At 44.2% G+C, this 24,892-nt stretch overlaps 1 protein-coding gene across 2 annotated transcripts in view; it reads left to right on the plus strand.

The window, feature by feature from the left end:
- Positions 1-24,892, plus strand: part of LOC410362 (MOXD1 homolog 2) — a 190,100-nt gene that overhangs the window by 28,160 nt on the left and 137,048 nt on the right. Inside the window, exon 2 of one of the 2 annotated variants that reach the window (XM_016915532.2) lies at positions 24,051-24,179. The exons of the other annotated variant lie outside the window; for it this stretch is intronic. The gene's annotated coding sequence lies outside the window, so the exon portion shown is untranslated. The remainder of the gene's footprint in view (positions 1-24,050; positions 24,180-24,892) is intronic. 2 annotated transcript variants of the gene reach the window in all.

Here is a 24,892-nt window from a genome sequence, read left to right on the forward strand (position 1 = left end):
TAATCAATTATCCGTGCATCGAACGAAGGAACCGAAAGAAAATACATTTTTATCTACAATTTAATTTATACAAATTTCATTCACAAAATAATCATCGAGCAACGACGCAGTTAATAAACGAGGAAAATTTAATTTCGTTTCAAAGAAATTCAAAACAATAATATTATACATATCGATAAGCCGTGTATTTCTTCGATTCCGAGGAAACGTATCATAATATTGATCGCGCGAAAGACGACGCGACAGATTAACTCGGTAACAATAATAAACGCGCAACTTGTTCTCTGTCTCCATTCGTTCCAAGTTCGCAGTCTCGGTTTGTACACGGTCGCGAAAGCCGCTTTCGTTCGTTAACTACAGCGAAGCGTAACTCATAATTACAAGTACCACCGGCAGACACGCTCAACGAGGCTCCGTTCGCGGTCAATATATGCTAATGCGCGCCATTAATACGTACCTACGCGTGTACAAGCCTTCCTCCCTCTCCCCTCCTGTGGAAAACGAAGGGTGTAAATTGCGTAAGGCCCTTCTCGAGTGCACGAGTCGCTTGACCGATTAAAGCTAGACGGATGTACTTGCGGATGACGATGGTAACGATTATTTTTTTTCTATTATTCTTTGAAGTTTTCGAATTTTATTTCATTGTGTATTATTATATATATATTATTTTTATTCTTTATTCTTGTTCAAATTTGGAATGTGCGTAATAGATGCAATTTGTATTTTAGATTCATCCCACGAATTATGGACGGTGGATTCGCGAATCGCTTTATTATTTCGGTTTATGGGAAGGGGGGATATCTATCCATTATAAATCTGTTTCGTGGAATTATCGTTTCATCGGGAATTAATGATCAACACGGAATAATAAAATTAATTAATACGAGAAGGATTGTTTGCGCGACAACGATTGATGGGAATCAACGACGCATCCGTTTCGTTACCGATTGTATCGAGTAACTTCTCTCGAAGTACACCCCCTCCCTCCTTTGACTTTTGCATTAAAACTTGGGGGAAGAAAGTTGGACAGTTTTAGGTCAATGAGCGGGGGAGGGGTTAAAGGTTGGATAAGTAAACGAAGCGGTTCGAGGGAGGGGAGGTTGCCCGACTTGTGACTTCTCGTCCCGTCGACGGAGCGGCGGTTAATAACTTCGATTATTTTTTGTCACGGAGGAGGGAGGTGGACACGGGGGAGGCGAGTGTATCGAGGCGATGAGTTTGCTATTTTCGATACCCGATAATGAGAGTTGCGGAGCGTGCACGTGCTCCTGCATATTTACCAGCCGCTTGCCGCTGGCAAACATTGTTTCGAAACCAATCTCGCGGCGTCAAACGAACACCAGACCGTTTAAAGAATCTGGATCGCGTTTATCCCCCAATCAACGTGATCAACGTGGATGTTCATCGCCTAAATAAAAAAAATCTATTCGCATTCGGAAATATCGTCGTCCATTTCGTTCCTCCTCTTTCCAATTTTTCTGGATTTCAACAGGAAATACCTCGTGTTTCAATTTGTTTACGAATCGGAAATCTCGCCCGTATCACGGAATCGAGACAAGAGAGGGGGAGACTCTCGATCGACTTAGACTGTCTAACGACGTAATTACGAGAATCTGCGTTAATTACTGGAACTGTTTGCAAATACCTCTGACTGACTCCGCTGTACCGTTTCAATACGTATATTGTTTGATGAAGGAGACGGTAACTTTATGGCGGAATATATCGGCCGTTTTTAGAATCTTGGAAATACTCGGTTTAACGTCTGTTCAGATGTTTCCTCGCGTCGAATGTAATTCACGATTTAAACTAGAAGTGAAACTAGAGATTTAATTTTCGTCAAATCTTTACGAAGAATTTGAAAGAAAGAAGGGAAGAAAGAGGACGAGGAAAAGGCTGGAAAAAGTTGAAAGTTTCTTACCGGCATCTATCTTAATTATAAGATAATCGAGACACGAAATATCATCTCCTCCCTTTGACCTCCCACTCGTGATCTCTATCCTACCTTCTCTGAGTAATTTAACCAGAGATCCATTAGAGAGATACCCCGATTATAAGCACACTCTAATAATTATGACAATTATGTCGTTTCTACCGGAATTCTGACCGCCTTCGGGGACCCCCACAGGAGGAACAACCCTCCTTTCGTTCTCCATCGAACCTTTCTCGCGCGAAATCCAGGATTCGCTTAATTCCTTATCCGCCAAACCTTCGAATCTGCTCTATTCCCTTCCAACGGAGAACCCTTTCAACTCGAAAGGGAATTCTGAGAACGATATAATCGACTTTTCTTTTTCATCTTCCCGAAAGAAGACGAACTTTGCGTCTTTTTATATTTTACGAGTGAAACGAGAAAGAGAGAGAGAGAGGCTGAGAGATAATCTACGGGACAATCAACACTCGACGAAGTATAAAGAAGGCCTCGCACGCCTTTTCGATTCTAATTCGGTGGCCTCGTAAAAGCGAAGGAAGCGGGGATGATGTCAGGTCCCGCGTGTCAGGTTATTTAGGGAGGCGAGGCGCATCCGCCTTCATCTCCTTCTGGAAACCCGGTCTTTTTTCCCTTTCTTTCTTTCTTTCTTTTTCCTCTATTTAACTTTACAACGCCACAATCGGGCCGTGGCCACGTACGGTTCGCCACATCAAACGGACGGGCGACCCTTTGAAGATGAAAAGCTCGCGTCGCGCAACAATTTAATCTTCACGGTAATAGCGGGGGGAGGGGCGCAGTTTACGGAAGTCCCGCGAGGGTCCCCTTTTCTCGGGCAAAGGGGAAAAGAGGTCTGCAGAGGGGAGGGGGGGAGGCGATGGACGCGGAGCACGATGGAGAACAAGTCGAGTTCCGGTGACCGTGCGGAGAACGAGCGGCGTAACTAACGAGGCGGAGAACAAACGAGCAAACGAACACACCGTATCACATAATTAGGTACGCCTACCGACGGCGCGCGTAACGAGGTTTGACGATACAGAGCGTACAAGAGGATGCATCCCGAAGGATGACGTTTTCCAACCCGCCACGAGACGAGAAATCGCGATGAATAACATTTATTGGTTTCGAAACGTTGTAATTGAATCGATGATAGATAACTTTTTTTTTTTCGATTATTATTTCAAGATATTATATTTAGAGGATACAGGATAGGATAGGATAGGATTTTCGCACATTCGCGTATTTTTTAGAGAGCGATTCGTGTTTCAACGAACGAGGAAAAAAGCGAATATATAAAACGGATCGCTTCATTTTTTTTTAACGACCAATAACGGCATTGAACATCCTGATTTCACTTCACTTCGTTTCACGATCCTTCATCCCGAACCGAAAGAACAACCCCCGCGGGAATTGTTAATTAACGTTGGACACAAGAGGGAAAGGTTTCGAGCTGTAACTCAATTAGCACGAGATATTAAACTTCTCCGTTTGCCGAGCATCGCCGCGGAATGTCAGGAAGGCAAGAAATCGAGCAGGCAGGCTAGGTAATCCAATTAGCGGAGCCGCGAGGAGAAAGAAATACGACTAATATTTACATTGGATACGGAGAATAGGAGCTCTCTGTTAAGGAAGATCGATAGGTTCCGCAGGAGAGGAGGAGGAGGAGGAGGAGGCACGTCCGCAGAGGCGCATCCACTCTCGCGCGACCCCATTTTCTCGGATTGATTGTGATCGTGGTTGCGGCATCGCCTCGTAGCCGTATCGCCCCCGTAATATCTCCGTAATTCGACTCGACACGTACGCGGTCTTTATTCCGTTCTTTTTCTTCTCTCCGAATCCTCGAAGGGAGGAGAAGGGAAGGAAAGGAGGATGTCTCCAGGATGTCGCGGCGACGAGAGGGCAATAAGAGAGCATAGAGAAAGAGAGGAACGCTCTAATCTGCCGATCGAGGGGAGGCGCAAGGTGGATCGGATTGATGACGGGGTAATTTACGCAGCGAGAGATCGAGGAGGAGGAGGAGGAGGAGAGGAGTGGAAGAGAGGGGAGGTGGGAGAGTTGGTTATGGAAGGTAAAAACGGACACGGTGTACTTCGTAAAGTCTCCTTTCCTTTAATGAAGGCACCAGCCGTTTCATTACGGACGAAATGAGAAATTTATTTCATTACACAAAGAACGGGGGCGACTTTTGTTACTTTAAACGCGAATCCCCGCGAGTGTTGGTGTTTCATTATGCCCGGGGAATGAAAGCTCTTTGCCAGTTAATATCGTGCTCTCTAATACCCGATCGTTTTACGAAGCCTTTGTTCCCGTTATTTTCTCAAACCTGTGCCCCTTCCCTTCTCTCCTCGCTGCCCGTCCACGCGACAAAAATCCAAGCGATTCCCTTTTCCTCCTCCTCCCCGTTATTCTTCATTATTCATCGAGTTTACGGAATATCGATACTATAATTTCAACGAGTATCAAAGAAGGGGCAAGTTTAACCGACGATGCGGCAATTCTCGACGACCACCAACCCGTACCCCGCCCGATTTCCATGAATTTACGTCCCCGCAGGACGTAACGATGGAACCGATAAGGCGTTTTCGCCCGCTCGTATATCGCGCGTCATAATTCAACCTATCGAGCCGACGAGCTATGGTGCACCGGTTGCGTTCGATCGATCGGGGCAAAGGTCGAAAAAGGAAAAAAAAAAGGAAAAGGATGGCCAGATCGCATGGTATGGACACACAGGTATCACCCGGTTGATGGGTGCGTAGGTGATAGAACGCGGTGTCGTCCCCCCTTCCCTGTGCGGACGTCGATGAGCGAACGATTAATTACCGGCCTCCCTTTAATTGGCCGTTTAATTAAGAGTCGCGGCGAGAGGCAAGCATCGCCGTTCGCGCCGATATTCACTCTCCCCCGCTTCTCCTTTGAATATTTGCCGCGAGATCGGGCTGATTCCATCGTTGACGAGCGATGAAACGGTAATCGTGGAAGGAGGAAGGGTGTAACGTCAAGGAGGCTTCGTCATCGTACAAAGATAGTCGGTTAATCGAATCGTAATTAGTTAAACGCGTTGATATTCTTTTTGTTTGTTAGACGAATGCACGTAGACGCCTTCGTGGACGAGCGAGAGAAGCGTGAGTGGATGGTAGTCTCGAGGATTAATCCGTGAAAATGTGTTTTCGTTCGAATGTCCCCGCGATTCGGCCGCGAAGCCGCTTTGAAACGCGAGTTCCGCTCGAATATATATATATACGTATGTTATATATCCAGTTCCCTTGGGAATCAAAGGTCTATTGATTTTCCCTTCGTTCCATGCCACTTTTTTCCCTCCCCCTCTCTCCTTTCCTCGTTGCATCGCGCGGAAATTGTAACGTCGTTCCATTCGATATCCAGCGCGCGTCATCGTCATCCGGCTAATCCGCGCCAGCCGTTTTTCTCCGTATCTCCCTCTTTTTCTCTCTCTTTCTCTCTCTTGCTTGATCCCGGAGAGAGAGAGAGAGGGGAGTCGTTATTAATTTCCGCGGAGAGGCCTCAAGATAGTTTTCGTGCTCGAAACAAAGCGTTTACGCGCTCTCGATGTGTAACGCGGCTGATGAAAAGCTACCCTTCCTTCTCCCCTCCTCTCCCAATTGACAGTTGCTCGAGGTGGCGCGTTCAACCAACGAGGATTGCTTCGATTAATTGCAATCGCCTATTCTTCGCGCAGGATCGCGTTGGACGAATAACGGAACTGTTTTCCATTTCCTTCGTGACTTTCGATTCGTTTCAATCGTGTATTTTATATAAGATCACAGGTCTTTAACAGTTTTTATTTCTTAAATAACCAGCTTTCATAATCATCAAGATTCTGTTCAAAGATTTCACGCGTGAACTCTTCGATCGATGATTATAAGCCAGCGGGTTGCGTACACGTGTTGAGCACGTGTCAAATTCGAGCGTTGGTGGTCGCATTCCCTTAATGACAGCTCGCAGTTGCGAGCATCGATCGATCCCTGATCCCGCTCCACCACCCGCAGAATCTTTTTCCAATCCTCCTGTATAATTCACGAAACCACCCCCGTCTCTCTCTTCCTTCCTTTCCCTCCGCAAACGTTTTTCCACCAGAGTTGCCACGCTTCTCTTTATGATTTCCCTCTTTACTCCACCTCTTCTTTCTCTCTCTCTCTCTTTTTTCTCGTTGATCTTGTCCTTTATCCTCGCTCATTTTTTTGGGCCGAATATGCCCCGATACCGAGGCAAATTTATACGAAACGGCGTGTAATTACTGGCGTCTCTATCTCCCTTTTTATCCCTTTCCACTGGGAGAGGATCGAAATTAAAACGCATGCGTGTGCACCACCACCTCTGTGGTGTGTGGTGACCTCATTTAAGTGATTAAATTGTAAACGCCCATTTCTCGAAACCGTGGTCATTTTCGGTGATTAAAAGGGCGACCAATTTTTTGATTCATTAGATAATTAAACCCGCGGACGTTTCGCGCCCCTTCGACTTTGATATCGGATGAAATACAGAGAGGGAGGGATAATTGTGATTCGTAAAGAAGAATCCGTGGAAGAACTGATAGATAGCGTAATATAAAGGAAAAGAGGGTGAGGAACGAAGGGAAATACCTTAAATTGCTTGGATGCAATCACCTTTCGATCGCTTTTTATCGCGATCGAGAAAGCACGATCCTTTATTTTTAGAAGAAAAAGAAAAAAAAATCTCAATGATTTCTTCAGGCAAATAATTTTTATCGAACCGATAAAAATACCGTATCAAAGTTTGATTATCGAATTCACCTCGGGTACGGACATAGGTTGTAGGTAGCATGGGTAACGAATCGGCACGGTAAATAGTTCCCACTCGGCTCTCGGTCGAAGGTTGCATATTGATAAAACCGTAAGCGGACATTCCAGCGTTAAATTGATGCCCGGCGGACTCTTGTGTGCGGAATGGATCGGTCCATTGCGTGTCTCGGGACGTATAGTACGTACGGAGGTCGCCATGGGCTGGCACGGAGGTCAGGAACGCTCACCGATCCTGGTTCTCGTCCTCGAAAGATGGATAGATTTGCGAATCTTGTTGCGCGTTTCTCGTCTTTATCTCATCCATCGTTTGTCCATCGGTGGAGAAGGAAAAATTGTGGCCAGAGAGAGAAAGAGAGAAAGTTTGATATTTTTATTCGATGCAAACAATCTCTGTTTATTAATATTTCGTCCTTCCATTTCCATTTCTCGTTTCCTCCTTCCATTGCGAAAATATCGAATCGCAATCGGAGATGGGATCGATTTCAAATCTTGTGGAATATTTTCTAAAATGATCGGAAGCAATAACGATTCGATATGTTAACGCGATTTATCGTTAATAGTGCAGAGATTGGTCAAAAAAGTCGGGATATATATATATATATATTTTGCGCACGTAGCAAGTTAATATTCGTCGGGAAATATGTATACAGGCAATGTATCGATAAAACTGTAAAGCTCTCCTCTCCCCTTCTTACGATTTATCTTTCTCCCCGCGAATACATCGACCTCTCTATCCATCCATTTTCGCTCGATTACGATATATTCCTACGATATAATAAAAATATAATAAAAAGGAAGGGGGAGAAGAAGAAAAAAAAAGAAGAAAGAAACGGATAAAACGGAAGAAAGAGGCCGTTAGACGAGACTACGATAAAAGTTATCCGCGTACGCATGGATAACTCTGGCGTGCAATATTCAAACACAGCTGTCTATCCGTCTTCTGGAATACCAGGGTTCGGAAACCCCTTCGAACAACAGGCTGCAATCTTGCCTCGCTCGCTGGAAACGCTCCCGATAGGGATGGAACACAGCAAACACGAGGACAATTCCGTAGCTACCGCGGAACCGGCGTTAATATCCGCGTCCCTGCGCGAGATTATCAAAATGATACATCCATCCCTCGCCTACGGTGAGCCACGCGGATACGGCGCAGGCACGTAACGCACAAGGCCTCGGTACTCTCGATTGCTCTCGCGTGCTTCCTCCTGTACGTAACCGGTGCCCGTGTGTACTTTACGCGGAAGACGCGACGTCGGCTGAAACTGGTAGAAATTCGCACCGAAATCGAGTAAATAAGAGGAAAGTAGCGATGGGAGTGAACCGCGAGTAGATTAGAGAAAAAAGGTTCGCACCGAAGTCGAGTAAATAAAAAGAAAGTAGCGATGGGAGTGAACCGCGAGTAGATTCGAGAAAAAAGATTCGCACCGAAGTCGAGTAAATGAAAGGAAAGTAGCGATGGAAGTGAACCGCGAGTAAATTCGAAAAAAAAGGTTCTCACCGAAGTCGAGTAAATGAAAGGAAAGTAGCGATGGGAATGAACTGCGAGTAGATTCGAAAAAAATATTTTGAATGATAAACAGGAAATGGAATGAGAGAAAAGAGAGAATTAAAATTTAATACCCGTAATTTTTTAGATAATTCTCATGATAATTGAGATCTTTATTAGACTTCCATCTTCAAGAAGAAGATCTCGAATAACTTATTCATTCAACAGTTTATCGACCGTCGAGGGAACTGTCAAATTCGATTGAAATTTATCACGAGTCGTCGTTTCACGAACTCGCTCCCGTCGCTAGCGGAGCGAAGGAGAGGAGACACGGGCGATGTCTTGGTTCGAGGTCGTGCATTTACACAGGCTGGGTCATCCACAGTCTCCACGGTACCGTTACTCCGGTACGAAGCATAAATATTCTCAGAGCAGTTATCCCGCAGCATCCTCAACCTTCTCCTCCTCCTCCTCTCCATGGCCCGCATACGTACGTACGTACGTACGTACACCGGCCCTGTATTCCGTCCCACGTTCGTCGTTGCATTATTTTTCCGCGCCACGCCGTTGTAAGCGCGCATGCAAAACCGGGGACCGGTAACGTTGGTCACGTATACGCGACGTAGCTGCCCCCTTCCCCCTGTGTGTGTCCAGTGGCTCGAGCCACGGCATGCATAAGTCAGAAATCGTGGCACGGGACGACATCGACGACGACGCTCTCTGAACCTCGTGTATCGTTCTCTCGCGTAATAACTAACTCACCTGACCGGCTGCGTATCAACGACGCTTCCGCTCGCCCCGCTATCCCACCCGCTAAGATCCGCGCGAGCATTGTTTATGGATGAGATCGATCGATCTCTCGCGGCGGCGCTTTCCACGCTCCCTCGAATATTATTCCACGGACATTTGTACCCGGGGAGAAGGAGGGTGATTGTTGTGATGCGCGTGCATGTGTCATCCATCGCGACGTTTTACGGTTTTATTGACAGCCTACGTCTGTTTGCTTGAAAAATATATATATATATATATAAATATTGAGTCGCTACTAGGGGGATGGTATTTTCATTATAATGCGTGGAATGATAATACCATTGTGGAGAGAGGGAATAGTAATATTGTTATTCGCGGAATGGTGAAAGGGTCGAAACAAAACACAAAGTCCAGACTCAACAGTGGAAAAACTCTTTCTCTCCCTCTTTTTTCCCTGCATGTACATTTTCCTTCTTTTGTTCCCTCTCTCTCTCTCTCTCTCTCTCTTTGCATTTATTGTTTTTACTCGCACATCGTTCCGCGACAACGTTGCGCAACAACGTTGCGTTTTCGCAAACGCAGTCAGATTTCGTGTCGTTTTCTTTTCGCAGGAATATCGAATTTCCCTCCTCTCCGCGTTGTCTCATCTGGAAATTGAATCCCCTCCCCCCTCTCCCCCGATGGTGATCTCTTTTGGCGCAATTTATATCGGCTTCGCTCGAGTGGAAACGCCACTCTCCGTGGCACAGCTCCTCCCCCGTCCTCCTCCTCGCCGTCTTCGTGGCAACTTTATAATGAGATTTCGCGAGTAGGTCCCCCGGATCGTTTTCTTCCACGAAAACGGTTAATTCGTCTTCGACGATCCGGAGAAAAGATCGTTGATAAAAACGATATGCCGCTATCAGGACGCTTATTACGCGCGCTTGCGTTACTATCCTCCCCTTCCTGAGAGGAATGTCAACGACAGAAAGAAAGATTGAATCGTGATCTCAAGATAGTATCGGTATTCTATGCGATATAATCGGTTGAAATTATGTGCGTCACATAATTAATTTATCTCGTATCTTCTTTTAGTTAATACATAATTTCGTCTAGGTATATCTTTCGTGTTTGAAAATTTTGCAAGTTTCTTCTTCTTTCGCCCAAAGATAAAGAAAATGACGAAATTCCAAGGATCCAAGGATTTCAAATAACGATCGAAATCATTGGAAAATTTACGCGTATTATAGGATATATTTAAATGTAAAGCCCGCAAGTATACGAAATGCACGCGTTATAACGTTTCGAAAGATTTATTTCATTTTCGTAACTGCGTTGATGAAAACTTGAAACTTGCATAAATTTACCCTTTACGAAATTATCGTTAATCCTGATAAAACAAGTTGATCGAACTTGCGAAGGATCTTTTGACAGAGTTTTCATTCAACCTCCCCCCTCCGTACGATTAATAATAATCCCATTAATTTCTATTTTCCTCCCCCGGGAAAAGCAATTGCCAAGCCGCTCTAAACCTCTCGTAACGTAACGTCGAAGTTAATATCGCGACTCGTTATTATGCAAAACGGGGAACGATCGGGGCAAATTACAATGCGGGGCGAAAGAGTGTATATACATCGAAAAGTGAAACGTTAACCGTGATCGAACGTCGTTCGACATTTGCTATCGCAATAACCTAGAGCGTTGAGTAAACGGGGAATGGACGGATAAAGTGTCTGTGTGTGTGTGTGATAGAGAGAGAGAGAGAGAGAGAGAGAACGGTCAGCGATACGCAAACAGGGAGGTTATTATCGTGCTACTGACAGTAGGCTTAAGACTTAATCGGCCGTTGCGATCGCGTGCTTCTAATTTCACGCTCGCCATCCCCGGTTGGCCTCCGGTTCAACATCCAGCTAATCGAATCTTTGAAGCCCTCGTAATCACCGTTTCAAGACCGAAACCGTTTACACGCCTTTCGTGTAAAATGTACACTGACCCAAATTCCGATTTACTCCACTTTCCTTTTATTCTTTCCTCCCCTTCACCCTTTCTCTTCTTTCTATCGATTTTCTTACTTACTCTTCTTCTTCTTTTTTTTATTTCTGCTTAGAAGGAGTTTTTCTCTTCGCGTTGAACGGCACAAGGTTCAATTGTGAAAGCGTAAAAAAGGGAATGGCGCGTTAACGCGTTAACCCGTGTCATGTGTCGTCCTCGTGAATGTCCGCGCTTAGAGGAAATTAGGGGGAAACTTAGGACGCGTGTGTGCATCCATTTTCCAGCGGGAGCTTTACAACCAGAGGCTTGACATCTCCCATCCGTCTTCCGATACTCGCACACGTCCCAGGAATTACATTGGACGCGGCTTACAACCCCGCGAGTTTTATGAGTTACAGTTACTCCTCTAATAACGATGGCGGTTGCTATATCTCCCTCCTTTTCAGGCTCGGCCACGAAAATTACGTCTTAACCAGCCGTCTTCAAGAGGAAAGAGAAGGGTGTCGGAATGGCTCGAAAACGAGGATCGATAGAGAGAGAGGGAGAGAACGAGTGTATGACACCGGCCTATTGTGCGCGATCGAATGACATTAGGGTTATTATACCCGCATCTCGTGAATGCCTCCTCACTTTGGACGCTCAAGATATATTCTCGCCTTACTGCACTTTGTCTTCCAACGCCGTATTAATTAAGGCTCGAAGTTGAGTGAGCCTTAGACTCCTCTGACGCTCCTCGACGACGTTTAACACGTTCCCTTCCCATTCATTACGCGAAATCGTTGCGGTTTATCTTTTGTTCTTTCTCCTCAATGAAGCCGGATAGCGCGCGCTTTCGTACGCGTTTTTCGTGGGAGAGCCGAGTCGTCACGATCGAGTGCGTTCGAAACGAAGGTAAAGCCGAAGGAGGGAGAGAGAGGAAATCACGCGATATTCTTTCAGTCGCGAAATTATATCTCGGTTGCACTTCTGTGCGAACATCCGGCCCGAAAGGTGAACAACAACGGCTGTGGTGACATCGGCATCGACCCACCCTTCTCGTTTTCGCGCTTTGGAGAGGCTCGAGGGGAACGTCAGAGTTCCTGTGTGGCCGCGGCCAATTATGAAATCGTCTCAGTGGCTCCCCATTATGCTATTATGTTGCCCTGGCGTCAGATAATTTTCTAACTACCCTCTCGTTCTTCCATCCCCTCTTCTCTTCAATCAATTAATCGCGTTCTAGTTTCCTTTCTTTCGATCTCTTGCGGATTCTTTGCAAACTTCTTGCGAGATTTCGTCGATCACGAAGATTTCTTTTCTTTTCTTTTTACAATCTCGCCACAAAATTTTCCTTTTCTGCAATTTTTTTGCAAAGTACAAAGGGATTTCTTTTTCGATTAAATGTTATAATTATATAATTCCCTTCCTCTTCTCTTTCGTCCCGTTTCTCGATTTCATCAAACGGGTCTACTCTTCCCTGCCACCATATATATTTCCGCTTTTCCTTCTCCAACCGGAGAGATTCTCTCATCCAGCGCGGTCTCTCGTTACACTCGAACGGTGCCCGTATTTATTTTGGCCCCCTCTCGAAGCGGTATCACGTTTTACCGATTTCACGAGTGGCTGTTGGTGTAATAGTTTACTATTACCGAATGATAAACGCGGGAGAAGAAGGAGGGAGAGGGAAGGGGGCGAGAGAGGGTTCGATCTTTCTTTTTTTTTTTTTTTTTTTCTCCCTCGATAGGATCGACGTGATAGCTTCGAGTATCAATCCTTGAGTTATTTTCCGGTTGAAAAGTTTTCTCGTTTACAGAGTGTCCTAATTTGATCCCCGCGTTTCACCGGCGCGACGTACGATCTCGTCGATCGTTAAACGGGGTCCAGGGCTTTTCGATGAATGTTCCACATCCTGTATTTCCTCCCATATACGTCGCGCGATCGATATACTCGATTACGAAACACGATTATAAATCAATTTTATTTCTTAATTATTCAAGTGAACAATTTTCACGCTTGAAAATCTCTTCCTCTTCTCGATACACCTTCTCCCTCAAAAAACACCGATTCAACCGATGAGACGTTTCTTTCGAAATTATTCATTGCCTAAAAAAAAAAAAAAAAAATAGATGTGGTTCCCGTCTCGAGCGAAAAGTTGGTTGGAACAATGTCCGGTTCCGGTTGAAAAGGTGACTTAATAAGCGTTTTCCACGCGATTATCTTCCGGCTGGAACCGCGCCGGTTAACGCGTGTAATACGCGTGTCGACGACGCCGCCGCCGCCGCCACTAATTTAGTCCGTGTTCCGTGTTGGGTGAAAGGTATGTGGCGGGTATGTGTATTAGAAACGTGAATAGAGGTGCAACGTGTAGGAGAATTGTTGGGAAAGTGCATGACGGCGGGGAAGAGGAGGGGAGGTGGGTAGTTTCGGGGGGATAGAATAGAAGCGAGCTCAAACATGTTTGATATTAACTTCATTTAGCCGAACACAGTCGAACAATTTTGTCAGTTTGCCGGGCATAGTGTGTAAGCAAGTATCGCGGGAAATGATGCATTAATTAGCCACCGCGTATAACGCGGAAAATTGTTTCCGGCTCATTTTCCCGAACTTTTCAACCGGGACTTTGTATCTCGAGTTCTTTTTTTTTTCCCCCTTCCCCTCTCTCTCACTTTTAATCATGATACACACAATGAACCACGGGGGGCAAGAAACTTATTTTAATTTGACGTGGGTAATTGTTCGTCTCGTTTCAGTAGCGGTAGTTGAAAAATTGACGGTGAATTTGAAGGGATCTCGATCGGGCAAGGATTATATTTTAAATTGTTACACGATTCGATTTCTCGTCGTTAAATATAAAGCGTTGTGTATAAAGAATGCAAATGGGCGAAGAAAATATTTATTTCATTTTATTCAAGAAAATGTAAACTCGGATATCTCCTAATCTGAATACATTTTTTTTCTGTTTGCAGGTAAGCATATCTTCATATAACATATTCGATCTGTTACTTGCAAAGGAAGGAAGGAAGGAAGCAAGGTTAGTGAGTTAAATCTAATACAATCTCGTTAATGAATACCTGAGCTAAGGAAGAATTTCATCGCCGTCCTCGCGATAACGCGACACTTCTTCTTATCCCCCCCGTAATTTTTCCTGTTTTAATATTTTAATTCCTCGCAGGAATTCCGATGGAAACGTGTTTCGAATATCTCGGAGGTCTTAAATGTCTGCAAATTCATTGCGAAAGCTGCGGATCTATCGCGTAGTTGGGATATTTCGTGCTTCGGACGAGACTCGAATATCTTCATTCCTCTCTCTCTCTCCTCCCCTCTCCTTCTCCTTCTCTCTCTCTCTCCTTTTGTAACGCTGTGTCGTCTAACGAAAACATAGAAAAAAAGAGAGAAAGAGAGAATGCGTATTTTCAAAATGAAAAAGAATTCCTATCTGCATCCATTTGTCGATGAAATTCATCCCATTGTACCATCTCGAAACCGAGTTACGTACCTGGAGTCCGTCCGAATGATATTTTCCTTCCTGTTTACGAAAAAAGAAGAAGAAGAGAAACAAAGGTCCGTTTAAAAAAACGTTTATAATCCGAGAGAGCGGGACAGAAGTAGCGTTTTATGCCTTGAAAAACGATGCGACGTCCGGGTTAACCAATTTCATCCACGGAGATCTAATTTCCTCCCGTCAAGATGCGTTACACGGGGACATCCGTGTTTCCTCTTTATAATACGGCTCGTTTCCCCCGCGTTGTAAACGCGTCACTCGGAATCGCGTCCCCGTTGTAAATCTCGCCGCATTCTTGCACCCCGCCGACCAATTTAAACCGCGATTACCCGCCTTGCGTCTGAACATATTTTCATTCGCGTGAAGACGCAATCGTCTCGATCAGGATGAACTTTGCGCGAATTTCTACGAAACGACGAGTATGGTATGATGTAAAATAGAAAAGGAACGCGTGGATATTTGATCTTGAGGAATGATCATCTAATCTTTCGCATTCTCCTTATGGAATCTCTTTTGGAACAAGCTCTTTCCTAATTTTGAAGAAACAAGTCTTTCTTTGGAGGAGGGAATTGGATTTTGGAGACGAGACGAGATTGTATCCGGGAATAAATTTCCAAAGAAGGGGACAATTAACAATGACGGAAGGAAAAAGACGTTCGATCCGTGAAAACGTATGGATAAACGGTTCGTAAAATTGTCATCGCGCGCATATACACACGATCCCCGATAAGGGAATTTACGACACGACGCGACAAGATTGAAACAGCGGGATTCTCAAATATTAACGTGGCTCGTGCGATTAGAGGATAGATTGGAGGATATCCCCGGGTTCTCTAACCCGACCATTCAACCGTGGTACGAAGTCACGAGCCGAGCCACGCCGCCATTAACATGCCATTACGGTTCATTAATGATAATCGGCATCGTTTCCTTTGAGAAGTCCCGAAGGCATCTCCTCGAAGCAAAGGCAACGAGAATAATCGGTGTAAATTCGCGCTTGCCATCTCGGTGATTAGCTTGCGCGTCTCCTTCAACGATTATCCCTCTCTATTCCGAATGCGAATACGTTTTGTAGCTCGAAGCGATCGGAATCGAGGCGTGGCCTTCTCTCTCTCCTTTCGAAAATAAAATAAAATAAAATAAAATAAAACGCGACACGAGGGAAACCAAATTGAATATTTAAATGGGCGAGAGTTACAGTAATTTCACGTCCGGATACGCGATTAAAGTCCGTGCATTTAATACACCGACATCGATCCCCTGTCTCGGGACGAAAGTTACATTCGCCACGCCCTGCGCGATAACACGCGTGCTACTTTCCTCTCATTTGTTAATGACGTTGGACTTGGCCGCAATTCCAATCTCTCCTTTTCACTGTCATCCGCGTTCCCCGAGGAGATGATGGATCGAGAGAGAGGGGAGGATGAGGATGACTCGCAGGCCCCGGATATTTTCTTCGTGGAGAAGGAATTGGGTTATACCCCAATCCCCCAAGATCTGCATTAAAATTGATCATCGCCCTTCTCTTAGATGATTACAAGTATAAAACGCGAGAAAAAGTAACGAGTGCATCTTGAAATCGGTTTTGATCGTCAAAATCGATACTGATTCTTGAATGTTTCGAGAGAAAAGATGGAAGGAATGGAACGTGGAATCGTGAATAAGAAATTGATCATCTCTTAGATGATTACAAGTATAAGAAGAGAGAGAAAAAATAACGGGTACATGCTTGAAATCGGTTCTCGATCGAAATCGTACCGCGATTCTTGAATGTTTCGACAGAAAAGATGGAAGGAATGGAACGTCTTGGAATCGTTAATAAGAAATTGATCATCACACTTCTCTTAGATGATTATAAGTATAAAACGCGAGAAAAAGTAACGAGTGCATCTTGAAATCGGTTTTGATCGTCAAAATCGATTCTTGAATGTTTCGAGAGAAAAGATGGAAGGAATGGAACGTCTTGGAATCGTTAATAAGAAATTGATCATCACACTTCTCTTAGATGATTACAAGTATAAAACGCGAGAAAAAGTAACGAGTGCATCTTGAAATCGGTTTTGATCGTCAAAATCGTACTGATTCTTGAATGTTTCGAGAGAAAAGATGGAAGGAATGGAACGTCTTGGAATCGTTAGAGAGAATATGAATGGGATATTTATTTCTCTCGAAATTCTTCAGAAAAGGGAATGAATATTCGTTTCCGCGCACGGTAATCGGATCGACGAAGAACGTCGTCATCCTTTTTTCAAATAACGTTTTTTATTTTTTGTTGGCGAATCGAAGGATCGCTTTGAATTCCGTTCGGTTGTTTTTTTAAGTTTATTCGGCGGTTGGAAGATCGAGGCGATAAAGCGAGAATTCTCAGCGGCGCGCGAGGTTTCGCGTTAAAACACGTACGATTAATTGGAGCGCGGAAAACGCGGGACTCGTCGTCCACTTTGTACGGTCTCTTTGAATTTAACTTACTACTTACCTGCGCCACTCGACGTAATGACCGTTCCACTTACGCCAGTTCCGCGTTACTTGGTGTCGGTTCGACGTCGTTTCTCGCTGCTCTCGGCGGTATCGTTGATGAACACACAGATCTCGTACGGATGATGCGCATGCAGCACCGGTGGGTCGCGGAAATTGGGTCACGCGATTTCACGTGTCTCCGCGTCTGAACGTTTAAGAAGAGGTTAAAAAACGGCCACCGAAACGCCCGCTTTCCTCTCCTTTGAATCGTCGTCTCACCGTTTGTACTCCCAAGTTGGCGAAAACTCGTCGTGCCGACGAGTACTCGTCCGTGGAATATTGCATCGCACGTGTACGTTTCTAATTATGCCCTAGACGGTGCAAGAAACCGTGCAAGGAGAAAAAAAAAGAAAAGAAAAGAAAGGCGAATAATTCGCACGGAGACATTGAACCGGGGAAGAGTAAAGAAGGGAGATGCGCGTACCGTTTTTCAACAAAGAGAACGTCACCCTGGGCCGAGGCACGCGGCTGGAGAATAACGAGCTCGCGCGTCAAACCGTGGAAACGCAAGATAAATTCCTGCTGGTGGTCTCCTTAAATTCAATGTAACACTTACCTGCATCCCGCGTCATAATGGCTGCTCCAATTACGCGAATTCCACGTTGCTTCTCGCGCCTCTGTGACGACGGCTCGGCGTTAATGCGCCCCGTTAATACGCGAGCAGACCAGGCCTCCTCTGCGCACCTTATACTCTCCACCCTCTTTCATCCCTCTAAGAAGCGGAGCTGTGTGCGCTATCCTCGGTGGTCGGTGCAAAGAAACCTTGACAGACGTAGCTGCTCGTTTCTCGCGAAGAAAACTACGGCCTCGCCATCTAATTGTTTTAATGACTCCGTTTTCCTCGTGAGCTATTCTCTCTAGATATATATCTCTCTCTTTCGAGATATTTTCTCTCTTACCTTTTCTCCTCTTGTCTCCACACCTTCGTCATCGTTCTCTCTCTCTCGTTTCTTCTATCTTAACGTCTTTTACTTTAGCCATAGAATGTTAGGTTAGACTTGGTAGTTGGTCGGCAAGTACTCGTTCGCGGTCGGTCGATTTCTCGGTCTAATTATCGGTGTACCTCTAGCTATTTCTTTCTCTCAGCAGCTTCTCGCGGATCGTTCCACTCGTTTCAACAACGTCTTAATTAGGATTTCATTAGCTCGTGCTACGGTCAAGCGCTTCTCCTTCGCCGTGTCTCTCCGCCTTTTTCAGTCCTCTCTGTGCTCGCCGGAGCTCGACCTCAAACGAATCGCCCGTTTTTTCTCTTTTTTCAGTATCGAATCGTTCGATAATGGATTCGTGCAGAACAGGATGCATTTTGACACGGCTGTTTTTCGCGAGCAACGACGAAATGGAGAAACGTGTCTTCATTCGATACAAAATTGATGGCCACGATCCCTGCTTTCTTCGAAAGATCCCCCGATTCTTTTCAACCTCCGTCGCTCGATCGGATGATCCTGTTATCCGTCGCTAAGTCTCGTCCATGGTTCCCGGATATAAAACCAGAATTTTGTCTCCAGGATTTTTTTTTTCTATAGAATTCGTTCAACCGGAATTCCATCCGGATGAAACCTATGAGAACTCGATCGCTTCAAAAAAAATAGAACCGAATCTTCGAATATTCAATCGAAAAAAATCCAAAAAACGAGTCGAAGAACGAATCGTGAAATCGTGAAACGTAATCCACCAAATTTCCAATTCGAAGATCGCGTCTCTCTCCTTTTAAAACTCTTCTCGAGTTTTTTCCCCGCAAGAATCGACACTGTTTTCGAACCCTTCACCCGTGCAATAATTCACCGCATCTCCGCGCGACTAACGCGTAGACGTAATCCTCGAAGCGGATAAATCGGGCGGCATCGAGTTTGGAACCGCGCTTCCTGTCCTTCCTTCGGCACAAAAAAGCCGAGGCATCGACGAGCGAGAGGTTACCACCTTCGGGATCGGCCTATTATACTTCGCTTAATCCTCGCCTCTCCTCCGCTTCCCCTTCTCGCTCTGCCCTTTTCACCGCCGCCTCGAAACCCGGAGAAGACCACGCGCTTCGGAGAGAGAATCTTTTTCTTTTCGCGGACGAAAGCCTCCCTCCCCTCTTCTCCCCCAGTTCTGGTCCGGCGGAGAGGATTAGAGTCGTCCACGGGTGTCGAAACTAAGCTCCTCCGCTCCTGATACGGGATTATACACACGGTTGAAATATCGCGCCACGTATCCGTTTCAACCGTGTTCACGGATCTCGTCTCCGTTCTATGTATATATATATATATGTGTGTGTGTATATATATATACATTTTTCAGCCTGCTGAAAACGAGCCAAACCGTTCATGATGATCTTTCACCGTGGAAATATGGGATGATAGAGTGAATACCCGGCGCAAAGTCTGCCGATCTTGTTGGTCACGGTGAGCCCGGAGGGGCAAACGATTCGCTCTCTATGGGATTTCGATAATTCATGGGAAAGCGATACGGACATCGCCTCCTGTGCACCTTGATACGTTTATGATACGTATATAAATGATACGAGAATAAGAAGTCGATATTTGGAAGCATCCGAATTCTTGCTTTGGATCCATCGTTGAAGAAGATTTGAAAATCTTTTTCGCGGCCATCAAATTAATCTTAGAAGAACTCATGACACATAAGCATAAGTTTTATGATGATACATATATAAATGAAAATAAGAATTCGATAATTGGAACCATCTGCATTTTTATTTTGGATCCACACTTGAAGAAGATTCTTCGCGGCCATCAAATTAATCTTAGAAGAATTCATGACACATTAGCATGCGTTTTATGATGATACATATATAAGTGAAAATAAGAATTTGATAATTGGAACCATCTAAATTCTTACTTTGAATCCATCGTTGAAGAAAATTCTTCGCGACTATCAAATTAATCTTAGAAGAACTCACGACACATAAGCATACGCTTTATGATGATACATATAAACGAGAATAAGAATTCTTACTTTGAATCCACCGTTCAAGAAGATTCTTCGCGGCCAATTAACCGATCTTAGAAGAATTCACGACATATAAGCATACATTTTATGATAATATATATATAAACGAGAATAAGAATTCGATATTTGGAACCGAATTCTTACTTTAGATCTATCGTTGAAGAAGATTCTTCGCCTTCAAATTAATCTTAGAAGAACTCACGACACATAAGCATACGTTTTATAATGATACATACATATATAAACGAGAATTCGATATTTGGAACACAGTTGAACAAGATTCTTGGCCATCAAATTAACCGGTCTTATAAAAATTCATATAAAAAGAATCACAAGCGTTCAGTTGCTTTATTCCATCCCTTTCTCTCTCTAAGGCATTATCATATCCTTGGATGGGAAGGGTCAAAGCGGAAACCCGATCAAAGAAGAGAGAGAGAGGCACTAGTTTTCCGTGGTGCGCATTTCGCAGTTCCGTGTCGCGCGTGTTCAATATCAACATCATGCATTGTGCAGACGCGTCGAAGCCACCCCACGTCGGATATACGCATCCCTCCCAGGATACACACGTGTTTACAAAAGGAGTGGCGCGGCGAGAGGGCTGTCTTCCTCCTTGCAGACAGAGTTGGTATTGTGCGCCGGCTTATACTTATGTAACGCGAGACCTTCGCCGATACACGGTGTCAGGGCCCTATTCTACAGCGGCGCTTAAAACCGGCCGGATCGGGACCCAGCTGCCCGCCCCATGAACGCCCATGGTAGTCGTAGATCGCGGCGAGAATATCAACCGCGTGCAAACTTTCTCAGAGATCTTTGATCCGCGTTCTTGACGTGTTCGAACGCACGGTGTGAATAAAATATCGAATAATATAGGAAAAATATAGGGAAAATATAGGCAGGTTTCGTTGTAATCGAAGGATTCGTACGAAGAAAGAAAAGAAAGAAAAGTAATTTCGATAGTATATCATTTAAAAATTGTTCCATCGTTGGAAAATTTGTTGAATATATAAATTTTGTATCGAAATCATTACACGATATGATTCGAATACTTTTCTCACAATATTATTTCTCGATAGGGTTGGATTTATTTATAGATTAAAACGGGTTGTGCGTAAAAGACGGTGTAATGAATGTTTAAACGTTTCTCTTAGCGGAGATTTGCCGGTAAATGTGTTGAATTATGGCGGTGATGGATAAAAGATGAAAGTTAATGGGCTTAACGTGTTGTTCTGCTCGCGATGTATCTCGCTTCGGGAAACGGAAGGGGAAGAAGGATGATATTTTTGCCGGAGTCGGTAAAACGACCGCAATTAGGCCAGCCATGGAGATTCGTTAACCAGCCTCGGTTAACGACCGTGGTGTTTGCATTGCTAAGAGTCACTTAAAGCTAGCCGGTGTTTCGTGAAATTATGAAATTATCGAGCCAAACGAATTTCCCAACCCGGGGCAAATTTATGTTAATCCCGCCAAAAAGTTTTTCCCTTTTTCTCGGTTAAAACTTTGCGCGGTTCTCGTTCAACGAATTTAACTTATTATTCCCCTCCCGGTTTAAACGTGTATAACTCGATCAGGAAGAAGCAAAGTACGTACATCATATAAGTCACTGGATTCTTGAAATCTTGATTTTTATATCTACCACATTAATTGGAAGACTTTTCGATTTTTCGTTGTCAGATCGAAAACAAACGATTGCTTTTTCCATTTATTCGATTACACGTTTAATTATCGCGTGAATCAGGATCGAAAAAAATAGAAGAAGGACAGATATTTTAGTATATTTTCCAAACGTTATTGCGAAGATGTAATTTCGTAATTAATCAGCGAGCAAGTCCAGTTACTTGTGGATGTACGCTCCCTGAGGAACAAGAGAGAGCGCGAGGAAGGAATTGGAAGGAATTTCCGCGTTTGGTCCCGCCCTAAACGCATAAAAACTGAAGCAGCCCCTTTCAAATTGTAGCCGCGCCCTTTGTTCCTTTCTCTCGTTCCCTTCCACCCTCGCGTTTTCCAAAGCTTGGAAAATCAGCGGGCGAAGGCAGCCCAGTTTCCTCGCGGAAACTCGGCAGTAATATTTCCGGCCGGGCCATTCAGATTTTAATCAAGTCCGGCTGTCAGCGCGCCGGAAAAAGGAAACTTATGCCCGCTTGCAACGATGGCGTGGAGTGAACTCTCGCTATCGGAGAATTCATTTGATGCAATAAGCTTTTAATTCGATGGAGGGACGTTGCCTCGACGTCTTGGATTCATTCTTGGATCGCTCGATCTTTAACCTCTGCTCGATCTTGTTCTTGCTCCTTCCATCGATCGAGAGAAAGATTTTACTTTTGGATCAATCTTTCGTTTCTGATTCTATGAGGAAGGAAGATCGTTATTGGAGAAAATGGTTTGAATTTGTAGAGGAAATAATCGTTGATTGTATCGAGGATAATCGAACAATTTTCGAAAAAATCGAAAGCAATTCTCTATCGATTTCTCCGTTAATTTTCCATTATAACGCCGAAAGAAATCTTGGTCAAATCTTCATCGCACGATCGAGCATTGCACCCTGACCCGAACCACATCGATCGATCAAGCCTCGTTAACGCTAAACGAGACCGAATAAAACGAGGAATGGACACGATGGAGTTCGATTGTTCGAATCGCGATCAGAGGGACCCGTTCTATCTCCAGCTTAAATGAAAGTCGATTAAACGTAATTCGTTGTCCAACGTCTTGGTCAGCAACAGGTCGGCGAAAAATACGCGCGAGGGTGGCGCGATGACGCAACAATCTTCTTGAAATAAATAATAACAGGTCGATGGAATGAAAAACGTGCACGATCGTACGCGAAATCGAACATTAACAACGAGAGGAGTTTATCGGTCCCCGTGGATGCGACCACTTTCGAATCCGGTTACACGCCGTTGGAGTTATTTTAATTGTCCCTCGTGCAACCATTAACGGGGGTTAATTCGAAATAACAATTTGCCCATGGTCCAGATGCGCTCGAGATCGTGTGCATCCCTCCTCCCTTCCCAGTATCCCTTTTTCATATCGTGGTTAGTTACGCTCCTTCCTCCCATTTTCTCCCCTCCCGTTTTTCGCTATTCGTGTCGCGGCCGGTAATTTGGTTTTTATCGCGAGTCTGCCATCGAAAGAAGAGAGAAGTTTTCGTCGAGGTGGACGAAAGGTCTCGTGTTCATGAATTTTATTATAAGATTCGCGATAAAACGTCGTGGTATCCGCGTCACATCCCCTTACACGGGGTAATACATGGGGGAGGAGGGGTTAATTGAAAAGGGAAAAATGTGAGGAGGCGGATATGATGACCGTGCTGCGTTTCCGTGAACGTAATTTTTAATCCAGGAAGAGGAGTGTAACAGTTTTAACGATGGAAGAAAGGATTTTGAGAGGATTTTGAGAGATGATAGGCGCATAAGATAAAAATAGGAAACACGAGATTCTGAAGTTTGGTTTAATTCGTTAGAAGAAGAATTCCTTTACAATTTTACACGAAACGAAGAGGATTCCTTGTTACTATCTAAACATTTCCATTAATGATATTAGCTACGATTATGCAGTATCATCCAGGTGATTGTTGTATCGAAGCGATTGTTTGAACGCTTATGAATAATTTATGACTCGCTAGAATTCGCTTGACGATCTTGAAAATGTCCCAATATCCGATTTTATTTCATGAAAATTTCTCGCTCAATTTCTCGATTCAAAAATTTCCCGGCTCTCTTAATCACGGTGGAAATTCTCCGAACCGAGGCGAACTAGTGAATATCCCGATACGAAACGAGTCGACGTATCCTCAGCGATTCTTGACACATTTCACGATTTTCCAACGGTTGGTCTCCTATCTCTACCCCGAACTCCTCTCTATTCTCCTCCTCCTCCTCCCTTCCTCCTCGTTTCTCCTTTTTAGCCCAAGCTACTGTTTCGCTTCTCTTCTTTTATTTTTTTGTTCCCCGCCACCGGATTTAATCGAATAAATCCTTGACGTTAGTCCGGATTTCAGTCAAGCCGCTTTATTACGAGATTCCGCGGAATATATACATATATCGCGGCGGACAAAGTGGCGTGCCGGTTTTTGCACGAAAAATATCGTGGCCGCTTCTCCGTTCCAATTACGGAACGCGATTTTAACCGCGCACACACGGAATTTACGCGGCGCGCAACCCCCCCCTCCGATACTTACGCTCGATCGCTTTGTTCCAGGAAAATGCATGCTGTGCTGCTAGCAGATTCTAAAGAGAGAGAGAGAAAAAGAAGCGAACACTACGCGCTCGCGAGAAATATCGCCGAGGTTTTAAAATCGTCCCTCAAATGGTGGTTTAATGGAATAAGGTATTACGAAACTGATCGATTTCGAGTCGCTTCTTTTTTTTTCTTTCTTTCTTTTTTCTCATTTATCTCATATATAGAAAGATAGGTAGATTCGATGGAGAAGTTTCTCGGAATTGTCGAGACTTTGCTTCGAAATGGCTCCCATTTTTTTTATTATTAGATTTATTATTATTCCAGTTTCAATCCTCAAACGTATTTTTCGAGGCAAAATGCCTGCCTTCGATTCCCCGGCGATTTTGCTTTTATCTTCTCCATGATTGTAAAACGTTATTCGTGACAGTCTCATGGTCGTAACAATTTTTTTTCCTTTTTTTTTTTTTTTTTTGATAAAAAACGACACTGTGACAATGCCTCGAGCAACGTGTTCTTCTGCCATTTATTTATTTATTTATTTATTTTTTTTCTCTGTTCCTAACTACAGTGAAGAGAACCATAAAAAGTACAACGTTTCGCGTAAACTCTATCAACAAATGTAATTTAGTAATATTCTGAAAATTGAAAAAAAAAAGAAAAAAGTATACTTGTGATAATTGAGATCAATTACGAACGAAAATAAATGTATGATGTTCACGAATGATCGAATCTCAAAAATCGTCAACGATTTGCTTATTCTTCTCGCTCGTCCGCTAATTAATATTCCAACCATAATTTCTCGCGCCCCATTGGACAAAGCAATTTGAGAAACGGTGCGGGGATATGCACAAACGATCGCG

This window comes from Apis mellifera, linkage group LG12 (assembly GCF_003254395.2).
Source record: "Apis mellifera strain DH4 linkage group LG12, Amel_HAv3.1, whole genome shotgun sequence".
Lineage (NCBI taxonomy): Eukaryota > Metazoa > Arthropoda > Insecta > Hymenoptera > Apidae > Apis > Apis mellifera.